We start from the raw sequence: 14837 nt of genomic DNA on the forward strand, positions 1-14837 counted from the left end.
TTTAGATTCTATAAAGCAGCCACCCTTTGCCTTGATTACAGTTTTGCACACTCTTGGCATTCTCTCAACCAGCTTCACCTAGAATGCTTTTCCAACAGTCTTGAAGGAGTTCCTACATATGCTGAGCACTTGTTGGCTGCTTTTTCTTCACTCTGTGGTCCGACTCATCCCAAACCATCTCAATTTGGTTGAGGTCAAGTGATTGTGGAGGCCAGGTCATCTGATGCGGCACTCCATCACTCTCCTTCTTGGTCAAATAGCCCTTACACAGCCTGGAGGTGTGTTGGGTCATTGTCCTGTTGAAAAATAAATGATAGTCCCACTAAGCGCAAACCAGATGGGATGGCGTATCGCTGCAGAATGCTGTGGTAGCCATGCTGGTTAAGTGTGCCTTGAATTCTAAATATATCACAGACAGCGTCACCAGCTAAGCACCCCCACACCATCACCTCCTCCTCCATGCTTCACGGTGGGAACTACACATGCGGAGATCATCCGTTCACCTACTCTGCGTCTCACAAAGACACGGCGGTTGGAACCAAAAGTCTCACATTTGGACTCATCAGCCCAAAGGACAGATTTCCACCGGTCTAATGTCTATTGCTCATGTTTCTTGGCCCAAGCAAGTCTCTTCTTCTTATTGGTGTCCTTTAGTAGTGGTTTCTTTGCAGCAATTCGACCATAAAGGCCTGATTCACGCATTCTCCTCTGAACAGTTGATGTGTCTTCCTTTCCTGTGGCGGTCCTCATGAGAGCCAGTTTCATCATAGCGCTTGGTTTTTGCGACTGCACTTGAAGAAACTTTGAAAGTTCTTGAAATGTTCCGGATTGACTGACCTTCATTTCTTAAAGTAATGATGGACTATCATTTCTCTTTGCTAATTTGAGCTGTTCTTGCCATAAATAGGGCTATCTTCTGTATACCACCCCTACCTTGACACAACACAACTGATTGGCTCAAACGCATTAAGAAGGAAAGAAATTCCACAAATTAACTTCTAACAAGGCACACCTGTTAATTGAAATACATTCCAGGTGACTACCTCATGAAGCTGGTTGGGAGAATGCCAAGAGTGTGCGACGCTGTCATCAAGGCAAAGGGTGGTTACTTTGAAGAATCTGAAATTTAAAATATATTTTGATTTGTTTAACACTCTTTTGGTTACTACATGGTTCCATATGTGTTATTTCCTAGTTTTGATGTCTTCACTATTATTCTATAATGTAGAAAATATTACAAATAAAGAAAAACCCTTGAATGAGTAGGTGTGTCCAAACTTTTGACTGGTACTGTAGGTGTACACCCTCACTGGTATTATCAGGCTGTATAGCTAGTTACGTTGGCTCTGACTATTAGCGATTAGCATTAGCAGCTAACAAGAGTTAGGCCCAACTTGCTAAGAAAAGACAAACTAGCTGTTTGCAAATGTAAGAAGCACAAACTAATAGTGTAATTACAGAACGCTAGTGGATTTATATTAAGAATCAAAGTTAAAACAGCATCGTTGTCATCAACATTGTTGCATGTGCTGCATTGACCATGCAGAGACTGAACACAAGTGTATCATGGTCGAGGAACAACAAATGTACTCCTTGAGTGATGGGGTGGGGCTAGGTCTGTGTAGAAAGTGGCATGGAGAGCAGAGAGAGATGACTCAAGTAGCGACGTAAACTATAAAAATGGACGTTACACACAGCGAATCACATTTAACAAACCAAACATTCAAATACCGTTCTAAAGTAAAAACCCAAACCGGTCCGTGCATCAATACCGGTATATCGTAAAATATGGTATACCGCCTAGCCCTAGTCTCACATTTTAAGAGGAAGCAGTTTGGCAGAGGCACACTCTTAAGCTGTGTTCGAATACTCATACTAACAGCACTAACCATACTATTTGTGACTTAAATTGAGGGTATAGTATATTAATTGGTCATAGTATGGATATAGTTAGTATACCTAAAAGTTCCCGGATGTCATACCACATTCGCCAAAATACGAAGTATACAAGCAGTGGACACTATTTCCATGCTTTTAGGGCCCATAATGCAATTCTTCAGAATATGGGTGTGGCTTCACAACGTTTTCAGATTGGAAGAAATGGCAGAAAATATGCATCCGAAGTCCGAGTGGCTACAAATGTATTACTTTAACTAATTAAGACAAATGTTAAGAAAATGTTGAGCAGTGTAATGACTTCAAGTTACCTTAGACGTTATGTTGGCTGACAATATTATTATTATTATTATTATTATTATTATTTTTTTTTTTCTTTATTACTTTTCAACCCCGCCATCCTTTCCCTACTTGGAGTAAATTAGTGAACAACAATGCCCAGGCCTCTACTTCCGGTCTATACTTACTATCTACACCTTATGGACACAGTTAATTTTACAATAATTCTATTATATATACAGTGGGGAAAAAATGTATTTAGTCAGCCACCAATTGTGCAAGTTCTCCCACTTAAAAAGATGAGAGAGGCCTGTAATTTTCATCATAGGTACACGTCAACTATGACAGACAAAATGAGAAAAGAAAATCCAGAAAATCACATTGTAGGATTTTTAATGAATTTATTTGCAAATTATGGTGGAAAATAAGTATTTGGTCACCTACAAACAAGCAAGATTTCTGGCTCTCACAGACCTGTAACTTCTTCTTTAAGAGGCTCCTCTGTCCTCCACTCGTTACCTGTATTAATGGCACCGTTCTAAATAAAATGGAATATTTTTTTCTCATATAATTTAAAAAACTGTTCGCTAGGCGTAGGCAAGACCATAAGCAAATAGGTAAACTGGGATAATACTAAAGAGTTAATCAGGGTGATTTTTCCACAAATTGACAGGTATTTACCTTTCCATGGTAGCAAGATCTTATCTATTTTTGCTAACTTTCTATTAAAATGTATTGAAGTGAGATCATTTATTTCCTTTGGGATATGTATTCCGAGTATATCCACATCACCATCAGACCATTTTATTGGTAAACTACATGGTAATGTAAAAATTGTATTTTTTAGTGATCCAATACGTAATATAGTACATTTGTCATAATTTGGTTGTAATCCAGAGAGGTTAGAAAATGTATCTAGATCCTCTGAGGCTGTGGAGGGATTCTCGTTGTGGATTTAAAAGAAAACATGAATCATCAGCGTACAATGACACCTTTGTTTTTAAGCCCTGGATTTCTAATCCTCTGATATTATTATTGGATCTGATTTTAATAGCTAACATCTCGATGGCCACAATAAATATATATGCCGATAGTGGACAACCTTGTTTCACTCCTCTTGACAGTTTAAAACTTTCTGAGAAATAGCCATTATTTACTATTTTACACCTAGGGTTACTATACATGATTTTGACCAATTTTATAAGAGATTCTACAAAATTGAAATGCTCCAGGCATTTATATATAAACCCCAGTCGAACTTTATCAAATGCCTTTTCGAAGTCTGCTATGAATAGCAGGCCTGGTTTCCCATATTTTCCATAGTGTTCTATTGTTTCCAATACTTGCCTTATATTATCTCCAATGTATCTTCCATGTAAAAAAACCTGTCTGATTAGAATGAATAATATCCGACAATACCTTTTTAATTCTATGTGCTATACATTTTGCTAGGTTTTTTGCATCACAACACTGAAGTGTAAGGGGCCTCCAATTTTGTAAATGGACTGGATCTTTATATTTTCCACTTGTATCCTGTTTCAGTAATAATGAGATCTTCTTGAGTGTCAGATAATCTACCATTTACATAGGAGTGGTTAAAACATGCTAATAACGGTCCTCTTAGTATATCAAAAAAGGTTTGGTATACCTCGACTGGTATGCCATCCAACCCTGGAGTTTTCCCAGACTTAGTCTTTAATTGCATCCAGAAGTTCCTCCTCTGTAATTTCACCTTCACATGAGTCTTTCTGTATGGCTGTTAATTTTACATTATCAATAGAAAAAAATCTCTACAATTAGCTTCAGTTAGAGGAGATGGAGGCGACTGAAAAGAAAACATATGCTTAAAGTACTTTGTTTCTTCCTTCAAAATATAATTTGGTGAATTATGGGTGACTCCGTCAATTGTAACCAGTTTCATTAAGTTATTTTTGGTAGGATTCCTATGTTGAAGATTAAAAAAGAATTTTGTGCATTTTTCCCCATATTCCATCCAGTTTGCTTTATTTTTATAATATATTACACTTGATCTTTCTTGAATAAGTTTCTCCATTTCTTTTTGTTTTTCCTCTAATTTATTCTGAGCCTCTACAGTGGGGAAAGAAAGTATTTAGTCAGCCACCAATTGTGCAAGGTCTCCCACTTAAAAAGATGAGAGAGGCCTGTAATTTTCATCATAGGTACACGTCAACTATGACAGACAAAATGAGGAACAAAAAATCCAGAAAATCACATTGTAGGATTTTTTATGAATTTATTTGCAAATTATGGTGGAAAATAAGTATTTGGTCAATAACAAAAGTTTCGCAATACTTTGTTATATACCCTTTGTTGGCAATAACACAGGTCAAACGTTTTCTGTTGGTTTTCACACACTGTTGCTGGAATTTTGGCCCATTCCTCCATGCAGATCTCCTCTAGAGCAGTGACGTTTTGGGGCTGTCGCTGGGCAACACAGACTTTCAACTCCCTCCATAGATTTTCTATGGGGTTGAGATCTGGAGACTGGCTAGGCCACTTCAGGACCTTGAAATGCTTCTTACGACGCCACTCCTTCGTTACCCGGGCGGTGTGTTTGGGATCATTGTCATGCTGAAAGACCCAGCCACGTTTCATCTTCAATGCCCTTGCTGATGGAAGGAGGTTTTCACTCAAAATCTCACGATACATGGCCCCATTCATTCTTTCCTTTACACGGATCAGTCGTCCTGGTCCCTTTGCAGAAAAACAGCCCCAAAGCATGATGTTTCCACCCCCATGCTTCACAGTAGGTATGGTGTTCTTTGGATGCAACTCAGCATTCTTTGTCCTCCAAACATGACGAGTTGAGTTTTTACCAAAAAGTTATATTTTGGTTTCATCTGACCATATGACATTCTCCCAATCCTCTTCTGGATCATCTAAATGCACTCTAGCAATCTTCAGACGGGCCTGGACATGTACTGGCTTAAGCAGGGGGACACGTCTGGCACTGCAGGATTTGAGTCCCTGGCGGCGTAGTGTGTTACTAATGGTAGGCTTTGTTACTTTGGTCCCAGCTCTCTGCAGGTCATTCACTAGGTCCCCCCGTGTGGTTCTGGGATTTTTGCTCACCGTTCTTGTGATCATTTTGACCCCACGGGGTGAGATCTTGCGTGGAGCCCCAGATCGAGGGAGATTATCAGTGGTCTTGTATGTCTTCCATTTCCTAATAATTGCTCCCACAGTTGATTTCTTCAAACCAAGCTGCTTACCTATTGCAGATTCAGTCTTCCCAGCCTGGTGCAGGTCTACAATTTTGTTCTGGTGTCCTTTGACAGCTCTTTGGTCTTGGCCATAGTGGAGTTTGGAGTGTGACTGTTTGAGGTTGTGGACAGGTGTCTTTTATACTGATAACAAGTTCAAACAGGTGCCATTAATACAGGTAACGAGTGGAGGACAGAGGAGCCTCTTAAAGAAGAAGTTACAGGTCTGTGAGAGCCAGAAATCTTGCTTGTTTGTAGGTGACCAAATACTTATTTTCCACCATAATTTGCAAATAAATTCATTAAAAATCCTACAATGTGATTTTCTGGAAAAAAAATTCTCAATTTGTCTGTCATAGTTGACGTGTACCTATGATGAAAATTACAGGCCTCTCTCATCTTTTTAAGTGGGAGAACTTGCACAATTGGTGGCTGACTAAATACTTTTTTCCCCCACTGTATGTTACAGTTTTTATTGCCATCTATCTGTTCTGTTAGACTTTCTATTTCCTTTCTTAGTATAAACTCTTTTGACCTAAATTGCTTTTGTTTTCGAGATGAGTACTGAATTGCATGGCCTCTAAAGGCACATTTAAAGGTATCCCATACAATAAGGGGATTCGCTGTACCTATGTTATGTTGGAAAAAGTCAGTTATAAATTCCTTTGGTCTAATTATAAATAAATTATCATCCAATAGGCTTTGATTAAATTTCCAATATCCTCGCCCACGTGGAAATTCAGTAAGATTAATGTATATGCCTATTATATGATGGTCCGACCACATTCTGTCCCCTATCAATACTTTTTTTAACTTTTGGTGCCAACGAGAATGAGATAAGAAGTCAAGACGACTAGCTTGATTCTGTCTCCGCCATGTATATCTCACTAGATCAGTATATTTAAGCCTCCATATATCTACTAGTTCTAATGTATCCATGACAATCACAATTTCCTTAAGAGCATGTGGGTGATTGATTGTGGTGTGATTTCCTTTACGGTCCAATGAGCTATTTAAAACAGTATTATAATCCCCCACCATAATAATATTGTCTTGAATTGCTTGCAGGGTTGATAATTTATTATACAGTGGGGAGAACAAGTATTTGATACACTGCTGATTTTGCAGGTTTCCTACTTACAAAGCATGTAGAGGTCTGTAATTTTTATCATAGGTACACTTCAACTGTGAGAGATGGAATCTAAAACAAAAATCCAGAAAATCACATTGTATGATTTTTATGGAAATAATTTGCATTTTATTGCATGACATAAGTATTTGATCACCTACCAACCAGTAAGAATTCCGGCTCTCACAGACCTGTTAGTTTTTCTTTAAGAAGCCCTCCTGTTCTCCACTCATTACCTGTATTAACTGCACCTGTTTGAACTCGTTACCTGTATAAAAGACACCTGTCCACACACTCAATCAAACAGACTCCAACCTCTCCACAATGGCCAAGACCAGAGAGCTGTGTAAGGACATCAGGGATAAAAGTGTAGACCTGCACAAGGCTGGGATGGGCTACAGGACAATAGGCAAGAAGCTTGGTGAGAAGGCAACAACTGTTGGCGCAATTATTAGAAAATGGAAGAAGTTCAAGATGACGGTCAATCACCCTCGGCCTGGGGCTCCATGCAAGATCTCACCTCGTGGGGCATCAATGATCATGAGGAAGGTGAGGGATCAGCCCAGAACTACACAGCAGGACCTGGTCAATGACCTGAAGAGAGCTGGGACCACAGTCTCAAAGAACAGTATTAGTAACACACTACGCCGTCATGGATTAAAATCCTGCAGCGCACGCAAGGTCCCCCTGCTCAAGCCAGCGCATATCCAGGCCCGTCTGAAGTTTGCCAATGACCATCTGGATGATCCAGAGGAGGAATGGGAGAAGGTTATGTGGTCTGATGAGACAAAAATAGAGCTTTTTGGTCTAAACTCCACTCTCCGTGTTTGGAGGAAGAAGAAGGATGAGTACAACCCCAAGAACACCATCCCAACCGTGAAGCATGGAGGTGGAAACATCATTCTTTGGGGATGCTTTTCTGCAAAGGGGACAGGACGACTGCACCGTATTGAGGGGAGGATGGATGGGGCCATGTATCGCGAGATCTTGGCCAACAACCTCCTTCCCTCAGTAAGAGCATTGAAGATGGGTCGTGGCTGGGTCTTCCAGCATGACAACGACCCGAAACACACAGCCAGGGCAACTAAGGAGTGGCACCGTAAGAAGCATCTCAAGGTCCTGGAGTGGCCTAGCCAGTCTCCAGACCTGAACCCAATAGAAAATCTTTGGAGGGAGCTGAAAGTCCATATTGCCCAGCGACAGCCCCGAAACCTGAAGGATCTGGAGAAGGTCTGTATGGAGGAGTGGGCCAAAATCCCTGCTGCAGTGTGTGCAAACCTGGTCAAGACCTACAGGAAACGTATGATCTCTGTAATTGCAAACAAAGGTTTCTGTACCAAATATTAAGTTCTGCTTTTCTGATGTATCAAATACTTATGTCATGCAATATAATGCAAATTAATTACTTAAAAATCATACAATGTGATTTTCTGGATTTTTGTTTTAGATTCCGTCTCTCACAGTTGAAGTGTACCTATGATAAGAATTACAGACCTCTACATGCTTTGTAAGTAGGAAAACCTGCAAAATCGGCAGTGTATCAAATACTTGTTCTCCCCACTGTATATATTGTCAAAGAATTGTGGATCATCATTATTTGGTCCGTAAAGGTTAATAAGCCATATCTGTTTATGGTCCAATAACATATTTAAAATAATCCATCTACCTTGCGTATCTATTTTGACAATTTGCACATTCTGATCGAAATTACTATTAATTAATATCATCACCCCTTTTGAATTTCTTTGCCCATGGGAGAAGTATATTTTTTCCACGCTACTTCATCTCGAATTGTTGAATGAGTTTCCTGTATACAATAGATATTATATTCCTTCTCTTTGAGCCATGTAAATATTGTTCTTCTTTTGTTATTATCAGCTAAGCCATTACAATTATAACTGGCTATACTTATTTCACCATACACCATAATGCGATACAAGTTTCAAGTCTATTTATCATTATATATGTTTGTAAATTTACCAATAAAAAATACCGTAATGATTGAGTGTCCATATAGCTGACAATTTGTTAGCTACGCTATCCTTACGAACTGCAAATCATTACAGCAGTATGTACCGGTATGTTAGTTAGCTACCGAATGTTAGTTGGCTACTAATACATCGAACTTGCCAGTATATTAACTATATGCTATCAAACTAACTACCCAACGTTTATTGTCTTGATTATTCCCGTCATTCTTAGTTTAGCTAAGTGGTATAGTCGTTGTGCGTTCTCAATGGAGTTTCGGGTGAGTTAGTAAATTCGCTCTGGCTATCTACTCCAATTTCAGATCACTCTCGTCTAAGTGTACCTGTGCCAGAGCGCAGAATAACTGATTAATTTACGAACGCTCAACACCATGTGAAGATGGCGGGTGTCAGTAAACGTCGGCAAAACATTGTAATTAAATTGTTGCCAGCAGTGCAGTTAGTCACCAACGCTCTGGATAACATGAAAACAGCCTAACCAGCTCTGCTAGGGCGATTTAAAATGGTCAGTGAGGTGTTCTCTCATTGTGTCTGGAAGTAGCTAGCAAGTTAGCCAGTTAGCTTGGGTGCTTGACTGCCGTTGTGAGGTCAGAACGCTCAGATCAACCCTACTCCTCGGCCAGAGCGTCCAGTGTGCGCTCTGAACGCTCTGAATTTACAAACGGACAATCTGATAACGCTCTGAATTTACAAACGCCCAGAGCGCACTCTGGCACTCCAGATTTTAATTTAATAACACACCCGAAGTCGTGAAATGTCTAGCTAGTAATTTGTTATGCTAGCAAGAGGTTGCATAGCAACAGCATCAACTTCCGGTAGACAGGCGAAGCGCTAGTATGCTCAACTGAAAGGATACCGTTCGTTTACAGTATACTAAAATGAACTAATAGTATATAGCATGTAGTATATACTCATTTAAGTATGTAGTAAACAGTATGTTAGTATGTGTATTCAAACATAGCTTTATTCTTCTCTCCAAACTACATGTTGAGGGGCCAACTGTAGTCCACTGATGGCCTTGTTCTCTTTCTCTACATAGCATAACCACGAACCAGAGAGATGTTGCTAGGCTAATCAAATGAAGACCAACAGTGCAGGGTTTAGCCCGGCTGTGGAGAAGTCTATATACAGTGCATTCGGAAAGTATTCAGACCCGTTGACTTTTTCCACATTGTTACATTACAGCCTTATTCTAAAATGGATTTCCCCTCATCAATCTACACACAATACCCCATATTGACAAAGCAAAAACAGGTTTTTAGAAATTTTAGCAAATTTATTAAGAATAAACTGAATGTACATTTACATAAGTATTCAGACCCTTTACTTAGTCCTTTTGTTGAAGCACCTTTGGCAGTGATTACAGCCTTGAGTCTTCTTTGGTATGTGTATTCAAACATAGCTTTATTCTTCTCTCCAAACTACATGTTGAGGGGCCAACAAGCTTGGCACACCTGTATTTGGGGAGTTTCTCCCGTTATTCTCTGCAGATCCTCTCAAGCTCTGTCAGGTTGGATGGGGAGCATTGCTGCACAGCTATTTTCAGATCTCTACAGAGATGTTATAATCGGGTTAAAGTCCGGGCTCTGGCTGGGCCCACTCAAGGACATTCAGAGACTTGTCCCGAAGCCACTCCTACGTTGTCTTGGCGGTGTGCTTATGGTCGTTGTCCTGTTGGAAGGTGAACCTTCGCCCCAGTCTGAGGTCCTGAGCGCTCTGGAGCAGGTTTTCATCAAGGATCTCTCTGTACTTTGCTCCTGACTAGTCTCCCAGTCCCTGCCACTGAAAAACATCCCCACATCATTATGCTGCCACCACCATGCTTCACCGTAGGGATGGTGGCAGGTTTCATCAGACCAGAGAATCTTGTTTCTCATGGTCTGAGAGTCCTTTAGGTGCCTTTTGGCAAACTCTTAAGCGGGCTGTCAGGAGTGGCTTCCGTCTGGCCACTCTACCATAAAGGCCTTATTGGTGGAGTGCTGCAGAGATGGTTTTTCTTCTGGAAGGTTCTCCCATCTCCACAGAGGAACTCTGGAGCTCTGTCAGAGTGACCACCAGGTTCTTGGTCACCTCCCTGACAAAGGCCCTTCTCCCCCATTGCTGAATTTGTCTGGGTGGCCAGCTCTAGGAAGAGTCTTGGTGGTTCCAAACTTCTTCCATTTAAGAATGATGGAGGCCACTGTGTTCTTGGGGACCTTCAATGCTGCAGAAATGTTTTGGCACCCTTCCCCAGATCTCTGCTTCGACACAATCCTGTCTCGGAGCTCTACGGACAATTCCTTCGACGTCATAGCTTGGTTTTTGCTCTGACGTGCACTGTCACCTGTGGGACCTTTTATATAGACAGGTGTGCCTTTCCAAATCATGTCCAATCAATTGAATTTACCACAGGTTGACTCCAATCAAGTTGTAGATACATCTCAAGGATGATCAATGGAAACAGGATGCACCTGAGCTCAATTTTGAGTCTAATAGCAAAGGGTCTGAATACTTATGTAAATAAGGTATTTGTGTTTTTATTTGTAATACATTTGCAAAAATGTCTAAACCTGCTTTCGCTTTCTCATTATGGGGTATTGTGTGTAGATTGATGAGGGGAAAATTAATATTTAATCAATTTTAGAATAAGGCTGTAACGTACCAAAATGTGGAAAAAGGGAAGAGTCTGAATACTTTCCGAATGCGCTGTATATCACTGAGGTCATATCTGACTGAGGAATACCAGGGGGTGCTGTATAGTAACTCTCAAAAACAAAGTTATGTCAATCATTATGGTGCCTGCTGCGATGCACTGAACATTCAGATACCGAACACATACTTTCAAGAGTGTTATGTCAAGTGTTTTTAAAAAAAGTTTTCACAGGAATGTGAATCCAGTGAAGTCTCAAACTGAAACTTACAAAATGACTGGAAAAATGCTCTTCAACATTGGTCCTTCTGTTTTCAGTCTAAAGTCTCTTGTTTGACACCACACTTTGTGATTTTCTTCTTCAGGTCAAACTTTTCAAAGTTCCCAACCATTCGTGTTAACCGCCAGTTGACCTTTAGTACCCCATGAGTGTCTTTATACATGGTGACAGTATAGAGAAAGGGTTCGGGGCCTTTGATAGATGTGTCTAATAATGACGCTCTCCTGTCTGTCTCCCAGGGGTCCAGGTTGCTGTCGTGAGAGAGCGAGCTACATAGGGGAGGAGGACCGCCTGGGGGGCGTCACTGCCAGGGCTCTCAAGGTAACAACACCTGGATCTCTCTGCATGGCTCTCTAGTGTCAGTCTGTCTGTCCGGCCATTCACGCTCTCAGTGTAAACCTGTCTGACTATTGAGACTTTAGTTTTGTCACTGAGTCCTTCTGTTTGTACAACTGCCACCTACTCACACACACACTCTGAAGTTATGTTTAATCAGACTTGCCAAATGAACATTAAAGGGTAGGTAGCATAAATGTAAAATATGGATTTGCATTAGTGTATGCATCAAAAGACCCAATGCAAAGTAACACCTAACTTTATATTTTGAGTTATTACATAAAACCGATCAGAATGCTGAAGTCATGGCGTAAAATGTTTTTGCGGGGTGTGACGTAATATGGAGAACCCGGCAAGCCAGCCTATTCCCTATAATGGAAACTCCAACAGAAATAACTTCAAATTAGGGCTGACCACATTTAGTCGACTGGTCGATTGTTTGGTCGATAGGCTGTTGGTCGACCGAGATTTCTTTAGTCGAGCAGTAGCAAAAAAGTTATAATTGTGTACAAGACACCTGTCTGATTCGCGCCTGTCTGAGTGGACTGATCCATTGTGGAGGCCGTGGGGATGGCACAGTCCATCAGTCTAAGAGGTGCCACTGAAATTGTATGTGGTTATGTTACGTAAGAACAATGGTGCAACACAAATATTATTTTATAACAAATGCACTTTCTCCCACGTTGAATAGTGGTCGCTGTCCGTGGTTCTGAAACACAGCAGTGCGCTGTTGAATTGGCGCCTTTTCCTAGACCATGTTGCTATGTGCTTAATAGCAAAGTTAACCAGCATATTGCTGTTGAGAACAATGCGGCAGAGGCAGCAGCGGTGTTAGGAGATGAGAGCCCTCGCCTTAATTGTCTAAGAAAAGTGAGGAGAGAGGAAACCCCAACTTAATTAGGTCTATAATCAATAGCCTAACTGTTAAATGGGCCTGGCTTTATAAATCATCCATATATATCTACAGAAATAAGACCGATCCTGCTTCTGTTGCCTATTTGAGTGTTTGTTTAATAGCCTACTGATTCCATGAGCACCAAGCCTCACGCAACCACATGTCAGATAAACAATTTCTCAAATTTGGCTGTTTTTAATCTTTGCTATGCTGTAATAAAGGCTTGACACTTATTTTCATTAGATCATAGTAATAGTAATAATAACAATGAGGAGATAATCGGGCTGTAGGCCTAAGAGCGCATCCTCTTTAGTCTTAATAACGTAATTTACTTAAGCCTATATTTCAATACTTATATAGGCTACTGTATCAATCAATAATGTATTCGTTCATGTCATCACACAGCATATACAGTGGGGGAAAAAAGTATTTAGTCAGCCACCAATTGTGCAAGTTCTCCCACTTAAAAAGATGAGAGAGGCCTGTAATTTTCACCATAGGTACATGTCAACTATGACAGACAAAATGAGAAAAAAAATCCAGAAAATCACATTGTAGGATTTTTAATGAATTTATTTGCAAATTATGGTGGAAAATAAGTATTTGGTCAATAACAAAAGTTTCTCAATACTTTGTTATATACCCTTTGTTGGCAATGACACAGGTCAAACGTTTTCTGTAAGTCTTCACAAGGTTTTCACACACTGTTGCTGGTATTTTGGCCCATTCCTCCATGCAGATCTCCTAGAGAGCAGTGATGTTTTGGGGCTGTCGCTGGGCAACACGGACTTTCAACTCCCTCCAAAGATTTTCTATGGTGTTGAGATCTGGAGACTGGCTAGGCCACTCCAGGACCTTGAAATGCTTCTTACGAAGCCACTCCTTCGTTGCCCGGGCGGTGTGTTTGCGATCATTGTCATGCTGAAAGACCCAGCCACGTTTCATCTTCAATGCCCTTGCTGATGGAAGGAGGTTTTCACTCAAAATCTCACGATACATGGCCCCATTCATTCTTTCCTTTACACGGATCAGTCGTCCTGGTCCCTTTGCAGAAAAACAGCCCCAAAGCATGATGTTTCCACCCCCATGCTTCACAGTAGGTATGGTGTTCTTTGGATGCAACTCAGCATTCTTTGTCCTCCAAACACGACAAGTTCTATTTTGGTTTCATCTGAACATATGACATTCTCCCAATCCTCTTCTGGATCATCCAAATGCACTCTAGCAATCTTCAGACGGGCCTGGACATGTACAGGCTTAAGCAGGGGGACACGTCTGGCACTGCAGGATTTGAGTCCCTGGCGGCGTAGTGTGTTACTGATGGTAGGCTTTGTTACTTTGGTCCCAGCTCTCTGCAGGTCATTCACTAAGTCCCCCCGTGTGGTTCTGAGATTTTTGCTCACCGTTCTTGTGATCATTTTGACCCCACTGGGTGAGATCTTGCGTGGAGCCCCAGATCGAGAGAGATTATTAGTGGTCTTGTATGTCTTCCATTTCCTAATAATTGCTCCCACAGTTGATTTCTTCAAACCAAGCTGCTTACCTATTGCAGATTCAGTCTTCCCAGCCTGGTGCAGGTCTACAATTTTGTTTCTGGTGTCCTTTGACAGCTCTTTGGTCTTGGCCATAGTGGAGTTTGGAGTGTGACTGTTTGAGGTTGTGGACAGGTGTCTTTTATACTGATAACAAGTTCAAACAGGTGCCATTAATAAAGGTAACGAGTGGAGGACAGAGGAGCCTCTTAAAGAAGAAGTTACAGGTCTGTGAGAGCCAGAAATCTTGCTTGTTTGTAGGTGACTAATACTTATTTTCCACCATAATTTGCAAATAAATTCATTAAAAATTGATTTTTTTTCTCAATTTGTCTGTCATAGTTGACGTGTACCTATGATGAAAATTACAGGCCTCTCTCATCTTTTTAAGTGGGAGAACTTGCACAATTGGTGGCTGACTAAATACTTTTATTCCCCACTGTAAGTCATTCATGATTTGAAATGCAATCAAGCATTTTAGTTTTAAAATAAAATAACAAAGCGACTATTGAATAATTAGCGTAAACAATAAATAGGCCTAAACCGTTCCATTTCGGAAATTGCATTCACAAATGAATGTGACTGTTTTCAGTCTTTGCTGTAATAAAGGCTTTACAAAAAATGTTTAAAAAAATGTTACAACAGACTC

General features: G+C 40.6%; 1 protein-coding gene and 1 pseudogene across 2 annotated transcripts in view; both read left to right on the forward strand.

The window, feature by feature from the left end:
• LOC311137553 (transmembrane protein 44-like) overlaps positions 1-14837 on the forward strand; it is a 40608-nt pseudogene that overhangs the window by 22712 nt on the left and 3059 nt on the right. Inside the window, exon 9 of the transcript in view lies at positions 11665-11746. The product of the transcript in view is annotated as a transmembrane protein 44-like (transcript). The remainder of the gene's footprint in view (positions 1-11664; positions 11747-14837) is intronic.
• The window catches only part of LOC311137331 (polyamine-transporting ATPase 13A3-like), a 59426-nt gene that overhangs the window by 12286 nt on the left and 32303 nt on the right, over positions 1-14837 (forward strand). Inside the window, exon 2 of the mRNA XM_084171771.1 lies at positions 11665-11746. The gene's annotated coding sequence lies outside the window, so the exon portion shown is untranslated. The remainder of the gene's footprint in view (positions 1-11664; positions 11747-14837) is intronic.

This window comes from Coregonus lavaretus, assembly GCF_964263955.1.
Source record: "Coregonus lavaretus genome assembly, chromosome: 11".
NCBI classification, from domain to species: Eukaryota; Metazoa; Chordata; class Actinopteri; order Salmoniformes; family Salmonidae; genus Coregonus; species Coregonus lavaretus.